Source organism: Bactrocera tryoni, chromosome 5 (genome assembly GCF_016617805.1).
Source record: "Bactrocera tryoni isolate S06 chromosome 5, CSIRO_BtryS06_freeze2, whole genome shotgun sequence".
NCBI lineage: Eukaryota > Metazoa > Arthropoda > Insecta > Diptera > Tephritidae > Bactrocera > Bactrocera tryoni.
Genome location: NC_052503.1, coordinates 9,739,643 through 9,762,165, shown reverse-complemented (window position 1 = coordinate 9,762,165; position 22,523 = coordinate 9,739,643). Strand labels below are relative to the sequence as shown.

Here is a 22,523-nt window from a genome sequence, read left to right as displayed (position 1 = left end):
AAAAATGCTTATTTGACTTACAATTTTCTTATGAAAATTTTGTGGCAGCTCAACATGCCTCCCAATACAAAGCACTGCAAGTAAATATGTTCTCATGTGAATGAAATTCAGTGCAGCTTACTTCGTAGGATAAAGTTCGTTTGTGTCTGGGGGCGTGTGTGCAGCGCTGCCCCGCATTGTTGGCCAAGCCAACACCGGCCAGTCAATGTGCCACTTCCTTGGGCCTCCGTCACTTGCAGATCATCACGGCGCCAAAAGCTTTTGCTCCAATGCAGCTAAATAGCCGTAGAGTGCAAGTGATGATATCCCCAGCGCCGGCAGGACTGGCTTCGCCATATGTTTAGTTGGACTCGTTAGTGTCGCAGCTGCGCCTCTCTCGCTTCCTGTAGTCATTTTACGGCCGCCAAGTGTGAACGTGGCCGCTTTCTGACCGTTGAGGGCGACGGGCACACTCTATTCTATAAATTTGGACTTTTAAGTATTCGAAACAAGAACGCCCAAACGCCGCAAACGTGTTCATATATATGTCTGTTGTATATAACGGTATAATGTAAATATTCAATTTCGAGCGCCTTTAAGCGCAGATGCATAAAGTCTTAGTTGGTTCTTTGCCGTGCTTACGGATTGGATAGCAAGTTGGATGGTGTGTGTCTGTGTGCTTTCGCCTGCCAAATAATATAACTCCAGCCATGAATAAACTAATAACTTAGCTGTTCGGTTCTTATCGGATTAGGGAGCAAAGTAAAAACAAATGTGTGTTTGTGCACTTTTTCCCAATTGCTTTCAACTTCAGCGCATTGCCGTAAATTTTGCGCAAAGCCAATACAGAGACAAACAAATACAAAAACAAGCATATATTTACTATATATATAGTATATATATATTTATATTTGCGTTCAGGTTGTGCAATGTTTGGTTTTGTTAACTCATTTAAAGTTCAGAAAAGAAAATGCGATTCACCGAAGTTATTCTCCAATACAAATGATGTGGCATATATTTATTCAGTCCGATGCCACATTCCAAGGACATATTCGCAACCATGTTGTGCCAAAATGCCAGCCCTGTGGGCTACACTGCAAACGCACTCATTTGATTTCTTTGTCATTTACATACAAGCCGCTCAAATTTCGTATTTCGGTCCAGAAAAAGAGCATTGTTGCAATGTTGCAAAATAGCAGTAATGCGTTATGCAGTTTACATAAAGTATACTCTCGGCTTCCTCTTCAATTTGCTTGTATTATTTTGCTTTTCGATTTTCTCTCTATCGTTCTGAATGATAACACACATGCAAGCGCGCACCGTTACCCGGGTCATTTTTCCCAAAGGTATTATTGACGTTTGTGAAGGCCGACACACACCATTTCTTCGTCGTTTTCAAAGCTTCTTTTGGCAGCACGAAAAGGAGCTGCCTTTATGCTGCTATGCCTGAATTTGGTATCCACGGAAAACTAATACGGCTGTGTGAACTGACGTTGAGCAATACCAAAAGCTCCGTCCAGATCGGGAAGGATCTCTCCGAGCCGTTCGATACCCTATCGTGTGACTTCTTTAATCTACTCCAGAAGAAAATAATTCGCGCTGCAGATCTGAATAGAGAAGGTACAATCTTCTATAAAAACATACAGCTGTCGGCGGACGTCGATGATATTGACATCATTGGGCTCAACAACCGCGCCGTTAGTTCTGCTTTTTCTAGACTGGATAAGAAAGCGAAGCAAATGGGTCCGGTAGTGAGCGAGGGCAAGACGAAATATCTCCTATCATCAAACAAACAGTCGTCGCACTCGCGAGTTGATCCTACGTTCTAGTTGACAATAAGAACATCGAAGTCATAGAAAATTTCGTTTATCTTGGAACCAGCATTAACACCAACAACAATGTCAGCCTCGAAATCCAACCCAGAATAACTCTAGTCAACAGGTGCTTCGGACTGAGTAGGCAATTGAGAAGTAAAGCCCTCCATCAACAAACAAGGACCAAACTATATTATTCCAGTTCAGCTATGCGGTGCAGAAGCATGGACATCTGATAAGTCGGCGATACGTGTTTTCGAAAGAAAAGTTCTGCGTAAGATTTATGGTCCTTTGCGCATTAGCAATGGCGTTTACCGCGAATACCGCAATCGATGGACCGATGAGCTTTACGAGATATAGGACAATATTGACATAGTTCAGTGAATTAAGAGAAAGCGGCTAAGCTGGCTATGTCAAGTCGTCCGAATGGATGAAAACCATCTAGCTCTGGGATTACTCGACGCAGTAGTTGCAGGGAAAGCAGAGAAGAGGAAGACCTCCACTCCGTTGGACACTTCAGGTGGAGAAGGACCTGGCTACTTTTGGGATGTCGAATTGGCGCCAAATAACGAAAAGAAATACGGTCTCAGTCGAATGTAACCCTTCCGTACACATTTCCTACATGCGTTCGGAACCAAATTACATACAACAAATATGAGTACAGGTTTATAAAAGCAAACAAATAAATATTATTATTTTTATTTTCCATTTTATTTAAATACATGAGGGCACAAAGACTCCGCAATGACCCTGCTGCAAAGCTTAGTCGGCCTTTTCCTTGCCTATTTCAAACGTGGCAATCCAAGTCTATATAAAAGTGTACATATAGTATATAAAGGAAAGTTTAGAAGAAATATCAGACTTTTGAACGCATTTTTTGCAAAGTCATAGGTTCAGCTCCCTAAATTTTTAGTTAGTTTTATACGTTTTTCAGCTGGAAGTCCCTGGAGGGAAACCAGTAATTGCAGAATTTTCTTTTGAATCAAAGTTTCTGCATATCAAAATATATAAGAAAGTCCAGTCCCTTTCGTGTTTGCGAGCAAATTGCGAGTTCTTTCCAGCAGGGCACTTTTTGCCTGAGTACATTTGGGTCAAGCAATATGGGTTGTTAACATTGTGTGAGTACAAATATATTTACATTCTTTGTTGCCATCGCTCGTATTAAAATTGAATTTGCTACAATTGTGTGGAAGAAGCGAAGAAAAAAGCCAAATTGCGGCGGTTCGTCGCGTTTGTGGTTTTGTGGTCCATTCGATAATCTTGTGGGGGGTTACAATTTGGTGTTTATTCTACAAAACTAGTCAACATTCAAAAGTGAGCGGCTCGCTTTAACATAAAGCAAAAGATTTTGAAGAAGAAGGAGTTTCAAAGCTTACAAAGTACCGAACTGGATCCTAATCCAAAGATGCTGACCGACACTCAAATGAATTTACTGAATCTATTAAAATGAAGTACTTGAATCTAAATTTAGTTTAAACTTCGATTCATATTTGAGGTGACCTCGAATTTTAAAATTATTTTGACAACTCTGCGCAAGCTTTGGTGGACTCATGTAAACAAAATTTGTAGAGATGAAATCGGAAAGAAACTTCAATTGCTATACCTACATATATGAAGATTGGTAGGAGCTTTACGGTCGAAAGTGTAGAAGCAGAAAACGTCATAAAATGCGAAAAAACAAAGTCGAGGAAATTGCGCGCACTCAATAAAGGGCGAAATGCCGTCAGCAATTTGACACCACGTTCGCCAAACATTCAACCGGGTGTAGTATGCGGCGACCGGACAAAAAAGGGGAGAAAATGAAATTAGGAAGAATAAAAGACTCAGAAATATTCAAGCTGAGACGCTGTGGGGTCGTCGGTGACAACAAAAACAACAACAATGAAAACAGCAGCAGCCACAAACTGTAAATCCAATAAAATAGTTTAAGTAACGTTGAATGAGTACGCACGAGTTGCCTGCCATGACCTAATCTCTCCGAAGGCAACCACACGCAAGCCGAGTGAATGTGTGCTCTTGCTGTTTCGGTTGACGCCAAGAGCGTAGGTGACTGAGCGATGTGAGGGGTTTGGGTGCGAGAGTTGAAGGGTGAGTAGCGCCTTGCGCCTCCTTCGCATGGTGCCTCTTAAACATCTACTGCTCAGAAAAGTTAGAATGAAGGCGACGTCGCACACACGTTCGTCAAGCCGCGCGACCACAAGAATGAATCTGAAAGCGAATGTTTACGTGCAGTAGGGTGTGTGTGTGTTGAAAGCACTCGCACGCAGCGACCGCAAAACCAACACTCCGCCAGAACAATCACTACCACACTATCCCGTCGCTCGCCTCCAGCCATGTTTAGTTCGCTAACTAAACCGCAGCAGGCATCCCGGCAGCCAGGCAGCCGACAGGCAAAACAAACACATACTTTCGGCTAGTGCGCCTTTGTTATTGTCTGACTGAATTCCTGCCTGCCTCTACCAAGCTATCAAGAGCTTTTTACACTTTGCCGTTGTTTGGAGCTGGCACGAGCACCACTAAATTCACTCATTCGCTCACGCAGATGAACTGTTATCATTCCTACAAAGTGTAGCAGTAATGTGTCAACAGGGAGGCGCTGTTGGAGCTGTGTATCACATGTGCGAATGGGTGTCCGTGTGTTGGGCGAAACTCGAAGTTACTGATCCGAGTAGGCTGTGAAAGAGCGTATAGAAGTTGTTTAGATTCGGTGGAATAAGGCTTGGGTGCTGGTCGATGTATTCCACTGCACAGCAGGAGCCCGTCTGCCTGAGTAATGCAGTGGAAGCGAGACTTTCGTGGCTTCAGTTCTACCCAAATGTGCATTTCCGCCCGTTGAACTCCGAGCATGTTCCGGCCCACAAGCCGTCGGCCGTTGGAAGGGGCAATGTTCGCAAGAGCTAAATATCTACACGTGAAAGAGTTTCTGTGTGAGTGGGTGCTTGCGAGTTTTGAAAGTATGTATATTCCAATATGATCAGAACCATGTAGTAATCTGTTATTCAGAATGTTCTTTATTATTTATTTATTTATTATAATATGACTTGTAAATCAATTTACAAACATACTAGAAAAAAAAAGAAGGAACTGGCTGCTTAGGCCTTCGTCCCAATGTTCTTTATAAGTTGTTTGTGTAGACGGCATTCGTCAGGCATTCCAAATACTTTTCCAAGCCACCATGTATGAAGACTCACACTGAAAGAAAGTTAAAAAATCGTGTAACTTAGGTGTCCAAAACTCGAAGAATCCTTTATCCCAGATGGGAATCCGAAATCAAAACCTCTGTTTGGAGCTTTTGAAACCCCGTAATTAATAAAGAGCTCTATGATGAGTTTTTTTTTCTAGTTTCACGCATCTCAATCGATATTTAAAGCGACTTGATGGAACCATTATCGAAATTACGGAATTTGCATCCATGGAAAGTCGTTGGATCCACAGACTGATACCGAATAATCCAAATACTTAGTGGACTTGGGTGCTTTAGAAGCTCCCTGTACAAATTCCAGCACGACATTAGTCCGAATTTTCCGACGTGTTCAGAGCACTTTGCAAACTCTGAGCTGAGAGCCCTCTAAATATTTCTTTAAACGTTGAAATCTCCCCAAGGATTGAGCAAAGTAAAAAACGAATAAAGGAATGAATGACTGAGCACTGATACTTAGCAGTTTTGTGATTTAAATGAAGACATCAGAAGCAGTATCTGGAATCTATATAAGATCGTTGGAAGAAGTCCATGTTTTTTATACACACATCTTTAATCATGAGCTTTTGATTTGGATTGCCATCGCTTTTCTGTGATTTCTACAAATTGTGTCTTCAAATGTCTTGCTCCGAGAAGTTTGAAGGACTTCTTCATCCAAATTTAATGTCGACCAACAAGACATCCAGGTCACAGGGAAAAAACCGCTTGCTGCCTAAATCATTACTCATTAGTGGCAGCGGGAATCCTGCGTGTGACACATTAACACAGAATGGAGAATGTGTTAGGTAACTCAAACACAGGCGTTCAACACCGCAAACGCTTCAGAAATATAATTAAAGAAATTAAATCCATCAAAGTGATATCTCAACTTGAGTGTGACGTTTGCTTATTCTTATGTGCCCACATCCGCGCTTACTTATCTACGCAAGAATGGCAAGCACAAGCCATTATGCAAGGGGCGGGGCAATAGCGTGACACTTCCTTGCAGAAAATCGCAACAACAACAGCAATAGCCATGCTGTCTCGCAGTAATTTATTTTATATGCCTGAAACACACGCACACGCAGAATATGAAGAAATATCGGGAGACACAGTTGAGTGACTATATATGACAAGTAAATGTGTATGTATATATGTATGTGAACAGAGAGTATATTATATGCTTTTGAAAAGGTTCGCCGATTCATTAGCAATCATAAAAATTTACAATCATTAAATTTCTATTATGCAAATTTTATCATTTTCATAAATTTGATTGATGATCGTTGACATCTACAACAATAGCAAAAACAATGATGTAATAACAAAGCTAGAGCGCGTGTGTAAAGGGTGTCGCACATGAACAGCCAAGTCTCATGCTTCTGCTTCTTCTTCTTAAGAAGGAAACATAATTGCGATTGTTATCTTCTCTGCCACACATTAACAGCTATTTATTGCATAGAAATATTATCACAAAGATGCCAAGTAAATGAGTGAATTGAATTTTCCAGTTGATACTTGCTTTGTCTCGCGTGATTTATTAAGATAACTGTGTGTGGAACACCTGACTAAACACCTTATAAACGATATTGTTGCACACACCCACACCCAAAGCGCCTAAAACGCCTGAAATCGGCAGCAAGCCTGTGCGCTTCCTACAAATGCTGCAAAGCGTGCTTGTATACAGCTATGCCATACAGTAACACCAGCACACACACACACATTTATACAAAGATCCGCTTTCACCTTGCGAAGACTGCGAGTTTTTTCATTTTCCTCTGGGAAGTTTTTCATTTATAAAATGCCAAACAATCAGTACAATTTAAACGGGCTCATAAATTTTATAAAACCCACAAGCGAGCGCCTACAAACATACTACAAGCATTTGTGTAATGCATATGCATGTATGTGTGTATATTGTTTGCTTTGCGTGTGCGTGTGTGTGAGAGCCTATACGTTTATGTTAATTTGCGATGGGTAGTGTGTGAAAAAATCAATTTCAGGACACACCCACCCACACACCTTCGCCGCCACATTGACAAACACTGTCACTGGCACAATCTCAGGGGCTCCAGACCTCAGCCGCAACCACAGCCCCCAAGCCACAACTCAAAAAGTTGAAGCCAAAGCCGAAAATCCGAATAAACGACAGCACCAACTAATGTTGGCTGGCAGCTCGGCAAAAAAGAGAAAGAAAAAAATTAGCGAAAAACACAGAAAATAAACAAAATAAACAAAATAAACGAAAAATAAAAAAGTATAAGCGGGCAAAGAAGAAAAAGTTCGAAAACAAGGCAAAGAAGTCAAAGCTTGTTTTGCATATAAATTATCTTGAAAATATTTATTGAGTTGTGCCCGCGCGTGCGTGCGTTTGTGCAGCATTTGTATAATAATAAATATCTGTGTACACGCATCTATTTGCCGGCACACACACATGCACACACAAGCACATTGGTGCATGACATGATGGATATTTGCACGGATCTATATGTTTACTACACTCGTACATTAACCAACACAAACGCGTTTTTGGGGGTACACACTGCGTGCGTGTGTGTTTGTCTGTATGGGTGCGCACATTCCTCACAAAATACAGTAATAAATGGGAAATGACACAAACCCACATATGTGTAATACATAACAAGGTGGAGCGTAAATCAAGGTGGAGCAGATGACAGGCAAATAGGGGCGGGATAGAGCATCGGCACTGGGTAAAGAATAGGTGTGTTCATCTGTACTTTGCTACACGCACACAAACGTGCACGCCTGCACAAGTTTACATACAAACGCTAATGGCGTTTAAACACAGAGAACTCGGTCCCCTTGAAGGTTTAAGCCACTTACAAACTGATAGCTGAGAAGCTGAACTTCCAAAGGTCGCCAACTTCGAGGGCAATGCTGAGGCAACTGCTCATACTAAGCCACATATTAGTGAATTAGAAATTAGTAATAAAAATATGAAATTGACTTTGCAGCACAAAATAAATATTTCTCCTGCATAACAGTTATTAAGCAGTTGACGACCGATGTGCGGCTAAGAAAGCAGAAAGGAGTCCTTCGTGCGATTCAACTAAATTCTGCTTACGAAAGCGAGTATATTGGAATATACTGTGGCTCACAAGCGACTTAATGCTTACTCTTTGAATTTTCTACATATAAATTTGTGTGTGTTTGTGTGAAATTTTACGGTTATTTATAAGGCTAGAGCCCGCCGAGGGGCGTTGGTCGGCGGCGATATGGCGCACGTCGTGATTTCATAAAATACACACTTTGATACAACGGGGATACAAGCTAATAATCATTAATCTTCGGCAGTCGGTACACCCGAAAGCGTCCTTGGCCCACACGGCGTGCACGAGCTGAGACGAAAGTGAAAGTAAAACACGTAGAATAGCTGCGCCAAAAATGAAGAAAACTTAACAGCCGACAACACACGCACACGAACAAAGGTGTGTTTGTAGAGCAAACAAAACCTCCGATCGAACACACATACACATACACACTGCAGTTCTGGTACATTTCTTCCACGATGAAATAGATCTGCACTGGGAGGCTTACGGCACAAGGCAGCAAATATTCTTTTTGCTCCACTCAAATATTCGCCATTCATATTTATATATCTCAACATATGTGCATGCCTCCACACGCATATGCTGCAGCGTTGTGCGTCTGAGTGTGGCAACAACACAAGATGTCGCTCGTGTTAATGGCAACTCTCCCAAGAATGTTTGCGAATGTGTGAATTGTTATTGTTGCTAAAATAAAAGTTCTTCCACATGCTGGCGCATGTGTTTGTTTTACTTTATTGTCGAATATAATTTTGAAGCGTTTTACTTTTCCATTCGTTGGCGCGCTGACAAATGAACACGACACAACTGCGCCGGACACGTCCCCAAGAAAAAATAAACATTAGCAAACAATGGCAGTACAAAAGCACACACTGCAGCACCGGTTTTTGCAACTGTCCCCGGCGCCACTGAATTTTGATTCATAAAGAGGCGCACCAACACACACTGCTGAACCTACTGAAAGCGCCCAACGAACGTAGCTTTTTGTGGCATGTTCTCGACCCACATGACCCAACCAACACAACCAGCAGCAGCGGCAACTAAGAAAGCTGTGAGAAGTAGGTTGCAGCTTCTAAGACTAAGTGCTTGTTAGTTGGGCACTTCGTGGCAGAAACAGCGGGAGCAGCAGTAGCAGCTTAGCAGCGATGTCCGAGCGGTAGCATGTGTCACAGAAGCCAACAAGAAGAATAAACGTCACAGTGGTGGTATATTGAAACCCCTTGGAGTTAGCTTTACTCTGCATAAATGCGCCTTTGTACTGTTATTTTTACTTTTCCTTTGCGAGGTAAATGGAAAAATGATTTTTGGTACTCTTCTGACCAGCTTTAATTTCCGCTGTTTATCGAATTCTTAAATTTACTACTTTTAGCTAGGCATGTAACACAGGCTTTTAGCATTCGAAGCATGGCATGTGGAATCAATTAACCAGTATTCACTATATTGGATTTAAGAAGGTGAACAATTCAACTGATTGCACCAACTTTTTGTGTAAACTCAAAGTATGTTCCGGAGATACTGAAGCCATCTTAACTATTGACTGATATATTATATATAAATCCAGGTAGAAACCCAGAAATCATTATTGGATAATATTCGACCGAACAGACCACGTCCAGCACACAGTGGAAAGTCGATTGGGCGTGATTGTAAGTGTACAAAATACAACTTGTGCAAGAAGTGAAGCCGCTCGACCTTCTCAAGCGACATCGCTTTGCTCTTGAAAAGTTCCAAGAAGATCTAACGTTTACGAGTAAAATTTGGTTCAGCGATGGGGCCCATTTCTGGCTCAGTGGGTAAGCAAACAAGTAAAATTGGCGCATTTGGGACGAATAGCAATCTTAAGAGATTCAAGAGCTGTAATTTTATTTAGAAAAATGACATTTTGGTGTGGTGCATATTTCTTCAAAAATGATGCCGGTGAGAACGTAACCGTCAATGCCGAACGATATCCCGCCATGTTAACCGACTATTTGATGCCTGAAATTGAAGCTCGTGACCTCGGCGACATTTTGTTTCAACTAAATGGCGACGCGTTACACGTATCGCATCAATCAATGGATTTGTTGAGAGAATACTTCGGTAGGCAGATAATTTCACGTTTTGGGCCAGTCGATTGGCCACCAAGACCGTGTGATATTACACCATTCAACTTTTCCTGTGGGGATATGTAAAGTCTAAATTGTCTGCCGGGCAATTCAGCTACGATTCAGGCCTTGGAGCAAAACATGACGCATCTCATTCAACAGTTACCATTCAAAATGCTCGAACGAGTCTTTGAAAATTGGATTCAATAGATGGACCATCTAAGACATAGCCGCGGCCAATGTTTGAAAGAGATAATCTTCAAAAAATAAATGTCAAGGAATGTTTTTTTAAATGATAATAAATATTACCCATTAAATTTGAAGTGTTTTTTCTTGAAAAAATGGGGAACATCTTAATGGATCACCATATAAAATATCCCATATTCCTGGGTTAGGGGAAAGTTTGCTTAGCTAGCTTTCATTTTGCTCGAACAGCTTTTAAAGAACTCTCTTTCGTAGATCAGTTCCGAAGGTAAATGATACCAACTGTACTGATTTCACTACCGAAAGCCCGACTATGCATCGCGATACTCTTTTTTTTTTAAGTATGCCTATCTTATTAATATCTGGCACCAAAAAAAGGGATAAAGTGATTGTAGATATTTCTTCCTTCATTATAAATTCGATAAATTTTTAAGAACTTTGAATGTTGAACGAATCTATTGTTAGTTCCATTTCCTTTCTATGAAAACATCATATCGGGTGTCCCGAAATTAGTTTATGTATGTAGTAAAGTGTTGACAGCCCTGAAGAAAAAACAAATCGACAACTGACAGTTTACGCTTAGTAAAAATGGAGCGTTACACGATAGATTAACGTGTCTTCATTATTGAACAATGTTTTAAAACTATCGAAAGCTTGGCAGCCGCAGTTCGAAAATTTCATACAAAATATGGTCTGAATAGTGTTTAAACTATATCAACTGTAAAGATATTAATTGAAAAATTCCGGGAGATATGATCCGTAGAAGACGCAAAACACACTGGTTGTCCAAAAACAAACCGTGAGAGTGTCGGTGACAAGCCAGGAACCTCAATTCGCCACCGTGAACAATAATTCAAGAAACTCTCTAGGACAATACTCACTAAACAACTGTGTCCTCATGCTTACAAAATTCAATTAACGCAACAACTGAATCTTAGTGACCATGTACAGCGAAAATATTTTGTTGAATGGATTGTTGAGCATCAACAAATGAACGCAGAGTTTTCAAGAAAAATTATCGTCAGCGATGAAGCACATTTTCACCTTAATGGGTTTGGTAATCGCCGAAATTGCCGCTTTTGAGGTTTCGAGAACCCATATTTGACACAACGTGTCACTGGTTGGTGCGGATTTTGGGCTGGAGGCATAATTGAACAAAACTTTCTTGAAAATGAGGGTGGTCAAGCAGTGACTGTTACTGCTGGTCAATATAGCGACAAGAGAAGAAAGTTATTTTTATCGACATTGGTTGCTACTGATGAGGTTAATATGTGGTTTCCACACTTCGGTGTCACATGTCATATAGTCCGTGAAACACAGACTGACCATTAGATTTATTTTTGCGGGGTACTTTCAAACCACTGGTCTATGGTAACAAGCCCAGAACCACATGTGCTTTAAAGGAGGAGAAAATTTCGACAAACGAGCGCGTATATGTATAGAAAACCGAGGCTATTTTCCCGAAGTGTTCTTCTATAATAACCTTATACTTTGTACTTTATGATTCAATAAAAAAATGCAATCGAAAGTCCACTAATTTTAGATAAAATCACTCTAGCTTCTAGTTTCTTTTCTCAAATGACATGTTTCTACTTTTGCTCAAAGCTTATTAAATAGAGCATTTTTAACGCCCTAACTAGCCAACTCGGGACAGGAGAAGACTGCGGGCGCTGCAGACTGCAGCTTAAGTATTTTATAACGGTATTAAGCATTCAATTTCGCCTTACTTTCGCTTGAGTGATGTACTGCAAGTAAGCACTTCACCTCGTCTCGTATAAAAGACAACAACATCAACGTTGGCAACACCGATATCGGCTATAATTTTAGTGTCTGCGAAATTGTGTTGTCGTAAGCTGCTTTTGTTTTTGCCCGGCACCCACTTTTTCACGCCATACTTTGTACATGCTGGCATTATAATATATATGCATATACATATGTACTTATGCTTATATACATAGTTACATGAGTGGAAATATCTGCTGTTTTAAGTGCATGAATTTATGATCACTGAAGAATCGTAAATCTTCCACCGGTGAAGGGTTTTATGAATTTACGATGCCAACCATAATACCCACATGGCCATCCATAGTTTCCCTCATCTCAACTCGTAAAAGTCAGTCTCACGAAAATAAAGGTGAAAGCCGAATAAATAGATAACCAGACGGTGCAGCACAGCGGTTGTGTCCTCATCTGCGTACGACCATGCAGTATGACTGCATTGAGGGTTGGAAGCTGCGCAAAACCCAATTTGAGTGGCAACAGCTGGAGCTATATCACTTGTCTGCTCCAATATTTAAATATTAAATGTTATTATATATGGGTAGTCGAAAAAGTCTTTTCGTATTTTGTCAATAGATATCGTTGCAGTCTCCAGTGCTGTCAATCACATTGTATCATTCAATATAGTATTGGAAAGGTAAGATTTCAAGCTTTATTTAACAAAAAAAAAACAATTAAATTGGAAAAGTTGAAAATAGTTACAGCTGTTCAAAAATGAGTGAAAATAATGAAGAAATTCGCTATATTTTGAAATTTTTGTATATAAAAGGGAAGAATGATACGCAAGCCAGCCACGAAATTTGTGAAGTTTACGGAGACGATGCTGTACTAGGTTGTGTAGCACATCAACGATTCGCTCGCTTCCGTTCTGGAAATTTCGAACGATGCACCTCGCTCTGGTCGACCTGCCGATGAAAAAGTCGATGGAATTACGGAAAAGATTGGCCAGAACCGACACATAAGCAACCATGACATCGCTAAGGAACTTAACATTTATCATAAAAAGGTTTTGAACCATTTAGAAAAGGCTGGCTACAAAAAGAAGCTCGATCTTTGAGTACCACATGAATTGCCTATGAAAAATGTAATGGACCAAATTGACATTTGCGATTCTTTGCTGAAACAAAATGAAATCGAACCATTTCTGAAGCGGATGGTAACAGGAGACGAAAACTGAACTAAATACGACAATAATCTGCGAAAAAGATCATGGTCCAAGCATGGTAAAACTCAACAAATGATCGCAAAGCCAGGATTGGCGCCTCGAAAGGTTATGTTGAGTGTTTGGTGGGGTTGGAAAGGAATTATCCACTGTGAGCTGCTCCAGGCTAGTTGAACGAGTGACTCTACATTTTACTGTCAACAAGTGATGAGACTGAAGCAAGCAATCGAAAAAAACGCTCAGAGCTAATCATCATAAAGGGCTTCGTCTTCCATCAGGACATTGCTAGGCCACATACATCTTTGATGACTCGGTAAAAGCTGGCAGAGCTTGGCTGGGAAGTTTTGATGCATCCACCATATAGCCCTGACCTTGCACCATCGAACTACCATTTGTTTCGGTCAATGCAGAACTCACTTAATGGTGTAAAGCTTGCTTCAAGAGAAGCCTGTGAAAATTACTTTTCGTAGTTTTTCGCCGAGAAACCAGAAAAGTCGTATACTGATGGAATAATGTCTCTAGCGGAAAAATAGAAAAAAGTGGTCCAACAAAATGGTACATATTTGGTTCATTAAAGTGCGTTATAAATAAAAAAAAATTTGTTGAAGATTGAATAGAAATACGAAAAGACTTTTTCGACTACCTGCATGATTTCCTAAAATTACTTTCGCACGGACTCGAGTAGTAACTCTAATATAATTATTAAACTTTACTACATAAAGTATCAAACACCGATCGAACCTTATCCACCAAACTATTAGAAGGCCTACGTGACGAGTCACTTATGTATATCTATCAAATCAGCAGCGCAATATTGAATGCCCACCACTCATAAAAAACGATTACACTACAAATTGTGCTGAGGAGCATTTCCCAGCTACTTTGCATATGACTCAGAGTAATATATAAGTTTAAATACATTACAGCTTGTTTACAAGTGAACATAAATGTATTTGATGATTTATCTATCGGAGCTCTCGAAACTGCGTGCAACTATATAATTCAATACAATAATACTATACCCATATAATATATGTGTAGATATGTATGTACATGTGTCTGCAGTGTTTCTGTGAGGAAGCCAATGTCTTGTGCTTTGCTCGAATGTGTGTTTATATGTTTCCAACATTGTGAAACTATCGCGCAACACACGAGCAACATTTGCATGCACCTGTGTGCTATTCACCGCACCGAAAGAGAATTCTATTACTACTTTTGCTATTTCCGAGCATACATTTAGGCGCACAAAGCTTGTTATAATACAAAATGTGCAGATTCGTGTGGCATTTGTATAATTTCCACAATGCCCGAAACGTGAGAGCTCTTGCCAGCTCGGCACGTCCTCCACCCCCGCCCGGTTGCTCGCCCACTCCACTTGGCGACGGCCAGTTGGCGAAATTGTTTATCCAAAACAGCTGATGGCACATACGAACCTATAGGCACACACACACAGCTATCAAGGCACGGAAGTACTTTTTGCTCACCCACACATACATGCGCCGGTGCTTGTGTGTGTGTTGGTGTGCGGCGCCGTGCGGCATTGGCAAACGTGTGCCAAGAAATTGGCAGTTAGTTCGAAATGCAAATCTTAAAATTTATGGGCTATAATGACAGTCGCTGGAGTAGAGAGCAACTTGTATAAAAATATTGCAAACCCAAAAAATGTAAATTCCATTTGGCAAAACATGCCCAATTGTGTGTGTTTTTGTATGTGTGCGTGTGTGTGTGTGTGTGTCTCAGGCGAAATTCATTCACGTGTGCTTCGTAGTTCAATCGATATTGAGTAAATAATTGCGAGCCAAAACAGTTTCGTTGGCATTCACCCACACACATTCACATACATAGACACATGTGAGCTCTGCAAGTTATCAGCGCAAAGTTAAATTTGAATTTTGTGGAGGCCCGAGCACACGGAAGTGTATTTTATTTTAAATTGCTGTCGAACTTCGATATTGTCTTGGCGCAACTCTTTAAGAAATTGTGCCTGGAAATTGTTATAATAAACAAGGTATTCGTGAAAAAGTGCCATTAGAACGGAGAACTAAATAAACCTGCCCTTATTGATATTAGGTTCTTTCTCCCAAATTTTTATACTCTCGTATTGCTACAGAATATAATAATTAAATAAACTTAAAACTTATTAAGGTTATCTGGATAAAGAGACAATTTGAAAACAGTGAGACCGTGAGACCGTCAGTCATTGTCTTAACTCAGCTTCAAATTAAGATATAAGTACAGAGAATCTTAGTAGTGAAAGGAATCTTTTGGCAGAAATTTTCAGATAATGAACACAGCCCTGCTCCTAAAAGGTTTAAGGTACAATACATATCCCGCAAAACACACGAGACCAAACTTGCTAGTTATGGAGAAAATTACTAAAAATGCGATAAGTCGCTAAGTAAAAATTAGGGCAAATCCATCATGGTCAAAATTTATAGCTAAGATGGCACTTAGTGGTTTGGACTAAGGCTGTTCATGCCGGACTAACACTGCTCATGCCTATCGGTGCAAATAAGAGGACCTCAGTGCACATGGCTGACTTTTTATCGAAAATAGGGTTCAATCAGTGAAGCATCTTAATCTTAGTCAGAGAGCATACGGTCGTATTGCCAAAAATGGATAACATCGGTTTGGTTTTATCTTTTGCACTCATATGCCTATTATTCGATTTTCTAACCCTCGTTTAGTTTAATACCGTATATATCGATTCATATGTAAAATATCGCAAGCTTATGTGAACTTATAATTATAGTTTAATGCCGAAAATGTGTAAAATTGACCTAAGAACTATCTCATCTTATCTCACATATAATGATTTTCGGTCTTTTAGCAGATTTTTATCTATCTTTATAAAAGCGATTATACTTGACATATATCAAACATTTCTGCAGTTAGTCCATTCTTCTTCTATCCTTTATATGTGCCATAGATAGTTTGCATCCATTTTGACTTTCCACCAGAGTTTGAACTGTTAATATAGGTTGTGTGACATTTTGATTGACATTGGCCTTAACTTCATATCCCCCACATACACAATTTATTAAATTTAGCCGCTTTGGCCGAGTTTATGACACTCATTCATGCTCATGTCAGTTAACTAGATATTTTAATATAAATAGATTTTTATTTTTCATTATTTTTAGATATTTTATTCAAATATTCACACGAAGCAAAATGTATTGATAGAACTAAGTGAGTATATAACCTATAAGGTAAGTTAATAAAATACCAGATATATGTAATGGTAACACATTTATAATTTCGTAGAAAATCGAATATTGAATTATTTCTCAAGATTTTTTATTATAAAACCGGAAACTACTTTCCCGGCTTTGATCCTAACAAATTTTGGGCGCATAAAAAGTTTGGTTATACACGAACTTAGCCCTCCTTACTTGTTATTAATAGTGTAATAATCCAACTGTACTTTGAAATACATTTCATTTAATCCAAAAGCTATTAGATGTTCCGAACGTCATAATGGCAGAAAAGTATACAATTTAAGGAATCCTAACTTAAGTCTAACATTTAATTAGCGCAAAAGTGAAAGAAGCTCATCGACTTTTGAATTTTTGTTTGTAAAAAAAATGTATGTAAATATTTTTTAAACTTTAGTGTCAAATACAGTCGTCTATGTTTTTCTTATGCATTTTTTATTTGCTTACAAATACACTACCAGTTTGTAGCCTTTTGCAGCTAATATTTGGACTTGTTTCTAAAATAAAATAATACAAATAAATTCGAAAGATTTTGACAACCAACAAAATTTACGAATTTCGTCATAAAACAAAGTTTTCGTTAGGTACCTTTTATTCTATGAATGCTAAATATTGTGTCAGAGAAATAATCTTATATGTATGTATGTACATAGATTTTAACAAAAAAGTACTCGGAATTAGTAAATAAAACGAAAATTATTTAATTATTCATCAATATTTATTTTGTTGGCTTAATCCCCACCAGATGTAATACACAATACTTTACATAAGCTCTCCATGGAATTTTGTGTAATCTCTTCGATCGACAGTAAATGGGCTCCACGGAGCTGAAATCTCAGTTTGGGGAACAAGAAAAACTAACATGGTGGATTATCAGCGCCTAAAATCCATGAATTGTTCATTCACAATTCCGGCCATTTTCGACGGATGTTCTCACACAAACGCTTCAATAGAAATTCTTAATGACCGTCTGCCCCTCCCAAACAATGCACCAAACTATGAATAATGAAAAAAATAATGAGCATCACTTTGATTTTTGAGTGACTTTGGCGTGGGTTTTTGATTTCGACTCCATATCCTTCAATTTTTTAATATTTTCGTCAGCTGAAGAGGTCGAAGCTCGTCCAGTATGAGGCATGTCTTTAACGATATCTGAACTGTCTTTTAAGACTTTGTATCACTCCAAGTGTTCTTCAACATCCGCAATGATTTCGCACACGAATTTGGTTAGAAAAACAAAATGTGATTTCAATTCTTTGTTCGATATTTTTATCCATTGTAAAAGCCGAAATACAGTACTGAGGTGTACTGACTTAAGCAGCTGCTGTAAACAAATTAGTAGACAGGTTGCGCTCATATTTGGCATAGTATTAAGAACAGTCCCACAAACTTATACTATGTTGGAACCGACATTGAAAACATCTTGAAAAAACATTTGTGGGTTGTGGAATCTAAGTCGTTCGGGCCGATAATGTGTGTTTTCGATGAGTTTTCACTTACAAGTCACAAATTTATTTTATTTGTATTTTTGCTTTTCCATTTTTCAATATCAATAGGGGAATTCTCTTGCTCTTGCAAGATTGCACGATGACACAAAATGCAAAAATCCTATACCGAAATGTGCAAGGCCAAGTAAGTACCCATTGCAGAATCTAGTGATATATGAACGGCTGATTCAGTCAATTTATTGAGAATGACTATTGTGAATTAGCGCACCTTCTGCATACATTCTTAACAAAAAAGTATTACAAATCTTTATAATTTAAGTATAAATTATAAAATCTGTTTAAAACTTAACTTCCTCAACAATTTAACGACGAAATATATATGTCTTTATGTAAAATTACAGCTAAAACCGGGTTGCAATTATATTTTTACGTGTCACTGCACGAAAATAAACATGGGTTTTGCTCTGACATATTTTACATCCATTGCAAATAATTTTCTGCGTGTGTTTGTTGTTGTGCCGTTGCACCAAGAGGAAAATTCTGCAATTCGTGCACCGTGCAAGGGTTTTGCAAGAGCAAGAGAATTCCCCTAATATGACAATATCAAGTGACAGCTGTATTTGTATATGGAATGTAAGCAAATATCAAGTGACAATTTAGAGCCGGCAAAATATGTCTTCCAATAAAATCGAGTACACTAGAGCAGGCATCGATTATAATAATATAATTTTCGTTTGACAGATTACACAGACGAAAACACATGTTTTAGGGCGAAAACCAGTTTTTCCCACTAGAACATGTTTACATTGTCGGTCCGAACATAGTATTAGGAAAATACCTTTGTTTGGTTTTTTGTCACAATGTAAGTATATATAAATGATATATATTCCAAAGGGTATAACTTTTTACAGTAAAGTCAATAATCTTTCATAAAATCTATTAAATTGAAATCCAATTCTTTCTTTCGAATTGTCCAAAATCCCTACTCAACAGTTGTTAAAAGTTCTAATGTTAACCATACTATTGACAGTTTTTAAGGTATTTTAGCTTAGAGACCTACACCACGCTATATTGTATTGCAATCTACTCAAAAAGCGAACTTGCGAAGCACCAGCGTTTTAGTAAGGAAAGTTAATGAAGGAGACGAGCAAACAAAAAGGTGTGAAAATGGAATCGTTTCAACTACTCATTTTATTCGAACTCATATCGCCACTTGCCAATCAATGAACTACAAAAGCCCAAACTCATTGTCCGGATTGCGACGGCGGCGCAGAATCGGGTCGTGAGTATTTTTTACGCTTGCCAGTGTTGGCAGTACATTGACATTGCTTTTAATTGATGTGTCTGTCAGTTCAATACAGCCAACAACAAAAACGATTCAAACAAAAAATTGTTATGAACGGCCCGAGTGCATTGAGTCGTAGCCGTGTGGAAATGAAAGCGATGAAACGGAGCGCAACAGGATAGCGCAACAATGACAACTACTGGCCGACTGGCGGCCGGCGGCCGGCCGTCTACAACCGGATGTTTACATAATACTCGTACAAGTGGAGATCGCCATCAAGGAAATCAGCAAACGATATATACGAATGGCGGGTGCTGTTTGTGAATGCGGTGGGTGCGTCCAATCACTCAAGCGCCGACGATGCCGTCACTCAGTCAACCGTGGGCTCTTCCTTGAGCTGGTTTCGTCGCAAAAGGACTCACGGCGAAACACAACACTGCATTGCAGTAATCGATAGGCTGCGTCCCACGACCATTCAAAGTATTTATGTGTATGCAAGCGTGCAAGTAAATATGTATTTCATCCTTAATTTACTCTACTACTATATACATATATTGTATACCAGATACATTTACGCTTGAATTGTGTTGTTGCTATTGTGTACGCTGAACGCTTTTCCTCAATCGCTTTCTCATTTTTCTTTGCTATCATACTTTTTGTGCACATACCGTTATTATGTCTCAGTTGTCGCTTTTCGCTCCATTGTTATAATTTCGGTTTGTTTTCATACTTGTCATTATTTATTTACATGACAGTTCTTTTGTTGTTAAATTAATTGATTTGGAATTGTGACCCTCTTAATGGCTGATGGACGGCGCGCAATTACGTGATGGGCCGTGCTATTGATCACGGGTGCACGGGTGGCCGAATGGATATTGAATTCATAAAATGTTTATGAACTTTTTTGTGTCGAAAATTAATGTTTTCACACTAAAATTAGGAGCACACAGACACATACAAACCCACATAGTTCTATTTAATAATAGCTTAAGCCTCCCGGGTGTTTTGATTCGAATAGTAATTATAGTTTCAGTTAGCAACGCTTGCCCTTAATTTTAAGGGCTAGGGGTCACACGTTCCGGCTGCCGGATGTCAACAAAATAGGAAACCGTCAGAGTTGTGAGAACTTCAAAGCAAAGAAGCATTTGTGCAGCGGATTACTTTATAGAATATTGAATTTCCCATTCAAAAAATAACAAAAGAATAATTTAGAAAACATTCCATCATTAATTCTTTAGTGACTAATCAAAATCAAAACATATCACAGCTCTTAATCGATCTATCGATTATATACCTACTGCGAGCCAGGCGACGAACACAGCTTCCCACGAACTAGTCTAAGAACGGTGGCATTGTAGGGTACCGAATGTTTTATCAAAACTGGTTAGTTTGCCTTTCTCTCTCTCTTAAGAACAATAATAAATCATATTATAGCGATGAGATCATCATCCAATTACAGACCACTATTAATTTTCCTTATTGCTCGACTGACAGAAATAAAAAACATATTTTATTTAGTTTAGAGAAAGAACCTTTTCTTAAAAATTTAAAGTTTACGAACTCTGTGGTTTCATTTACTTATTCAACGGTTTTCGTGGGGCAGAAAAGCCTAAGTCAGCTCAAGGAAGTCCGATAATAGGCAATATTTAAGTATTCTTCATTACCGCCCTAAGGTATAATCCAATTGTTTGAGCAAATAAGCGGTTTTTATGTTTTCAAACTGTCAATTTCGGCCGAAACTATTTCTTCATACGATCTTATCAATGTCTCAGATATAACGAGTGATTCAAGTAGAAGTACTATAGCCTTTTCTGGATAGATCTTGGTTGGGTGTGGTTTGTGGGCCAGTGGAATCATCGATCCAAATTTCTTCAAAAATGATGCCGGTACGACCGTTATCGCGCCGCGATACCCGAACATTTTATGCCTTAGCTTAAGCTCGTGATCTCGGCGACATTTAACTTTTTTGTTTTGATGAGCACATACTTTCACATTTTGGGCTGATCGATTGGCTACCAAGATCATGTGATATCACAACGTTCGACTTTTTCCTGTGAGGATGAGTGAAGTCTAAAGTCTTAGCGAGAAATCCCGCTTCGATTCAGGTCTTGGAGCAAAACATCACACGGTTCTTTCGCCAGACTCCACGGATGGACCATTAGAGACGTAGCCGCGGCCAACATTTAAAAAGAGATAATCTTAAAAAACAAAAACACATCCCAAAGAATGTTCTTTCGAATGATAATAAACGTTTCTTATTAAATTTGAAGTTTCTGAGTTTCATAATTAGGTAACCTCAAAATGGATCACCCTTTTTTAAGTGTGTTGCTGTTTCTAGGGAAAATTTCTTTTAATATATATTTATAATCATGATCTGGTCGAGTTTGATTCTAAAACCCAGGTTTCCCGTATCTGATGAGTATAAGGGTCATTACTCTCCACATTTCTCCAAGGTCTCGGCGTTTTATAACATAAAAATACTGCTTTGTGTATGCATTGGGAATAGTAAATTGGAATAGCTGATGATGATTTATTCTAATTGTGGATGCCTTTCGATGGATAATGAATATGAACCTAATGTAGTGTTCCTGAGACACATTGTAATTGTGATAACACACGATAATTACGAACCATAATCATTTGTTTTTGTACCTTCTTAGTAAGGAGCCACGAATGCGAGTCTGCAAGGTCGAAATCCATTCGCAGTGAGCAGCTGGCACCTTTGGTCAGCTATTAAATAATTGCGCTCGATTTTTGTTAGTGGCTGATAAAATTTACACATACACACACACAAACACTGTGGACTTTTCGCCACCGAAAGTCATATATCGTTTAAAATGCTTGACCGATGCAAATACCGATCATACGTCCGACCGACTCACGAACAATTAACGTGAACTTACCGAAAGCGACAGCGAAACGCGACGCACACAAGGACGACAGACGGAAATTCCCGCGTATAGCGCGAGTGCTTGCACCGACACTAGCTAACAAAATGGTAAAATATTTGGACCACGGCAATGGAATGAGGTTGGTAGGCGGTTGGTTCCGTTTCCGCCAATGTTTGCGAAAATTATTGCCAAATACGCACTCACACACTGAGAACCATTTGGTTATCGAAAACTTTCACATACAATTAGTTTAGCTATCACTACACGCCAACCTGCTTGGACGAATCATGTGAAATTCGCACTAGTGGATTTTATAATCGGCAATCCTGTGATATATATCTGTAGGAAATAAGCACGCTGCGTTCACGCGCCACAATTATGGTCGCATCCGTACGCTGAAACGTCGCGATTTG

General features: G+C 39.2%; 1 protein-coding gene across 3 annotated transcripts in view; it reads right to left on the bottom strand.

Moving 5' to 3' along the window:
* The window catches only part of LOC120776780, a 174,440-nt gene extending 151,917 nt beyond the window's left edge, over positions 1 to 22,523 (bottom strand). For 2 of the 3 annotated variants that reach the window (XM_040107759.1, XM_040107760.1), the window contains exon 1: positions 21,872 to 22,523. The gene's annotated coding sequence lies outside the window, so the exon portion shown is untranslated. Of the gene's footprint in view, positions 1 to 21,850 lie in introns of all 3 variants that reach the window. The other variant, XM_040107761.1, reaches the window with a different exon arrangement.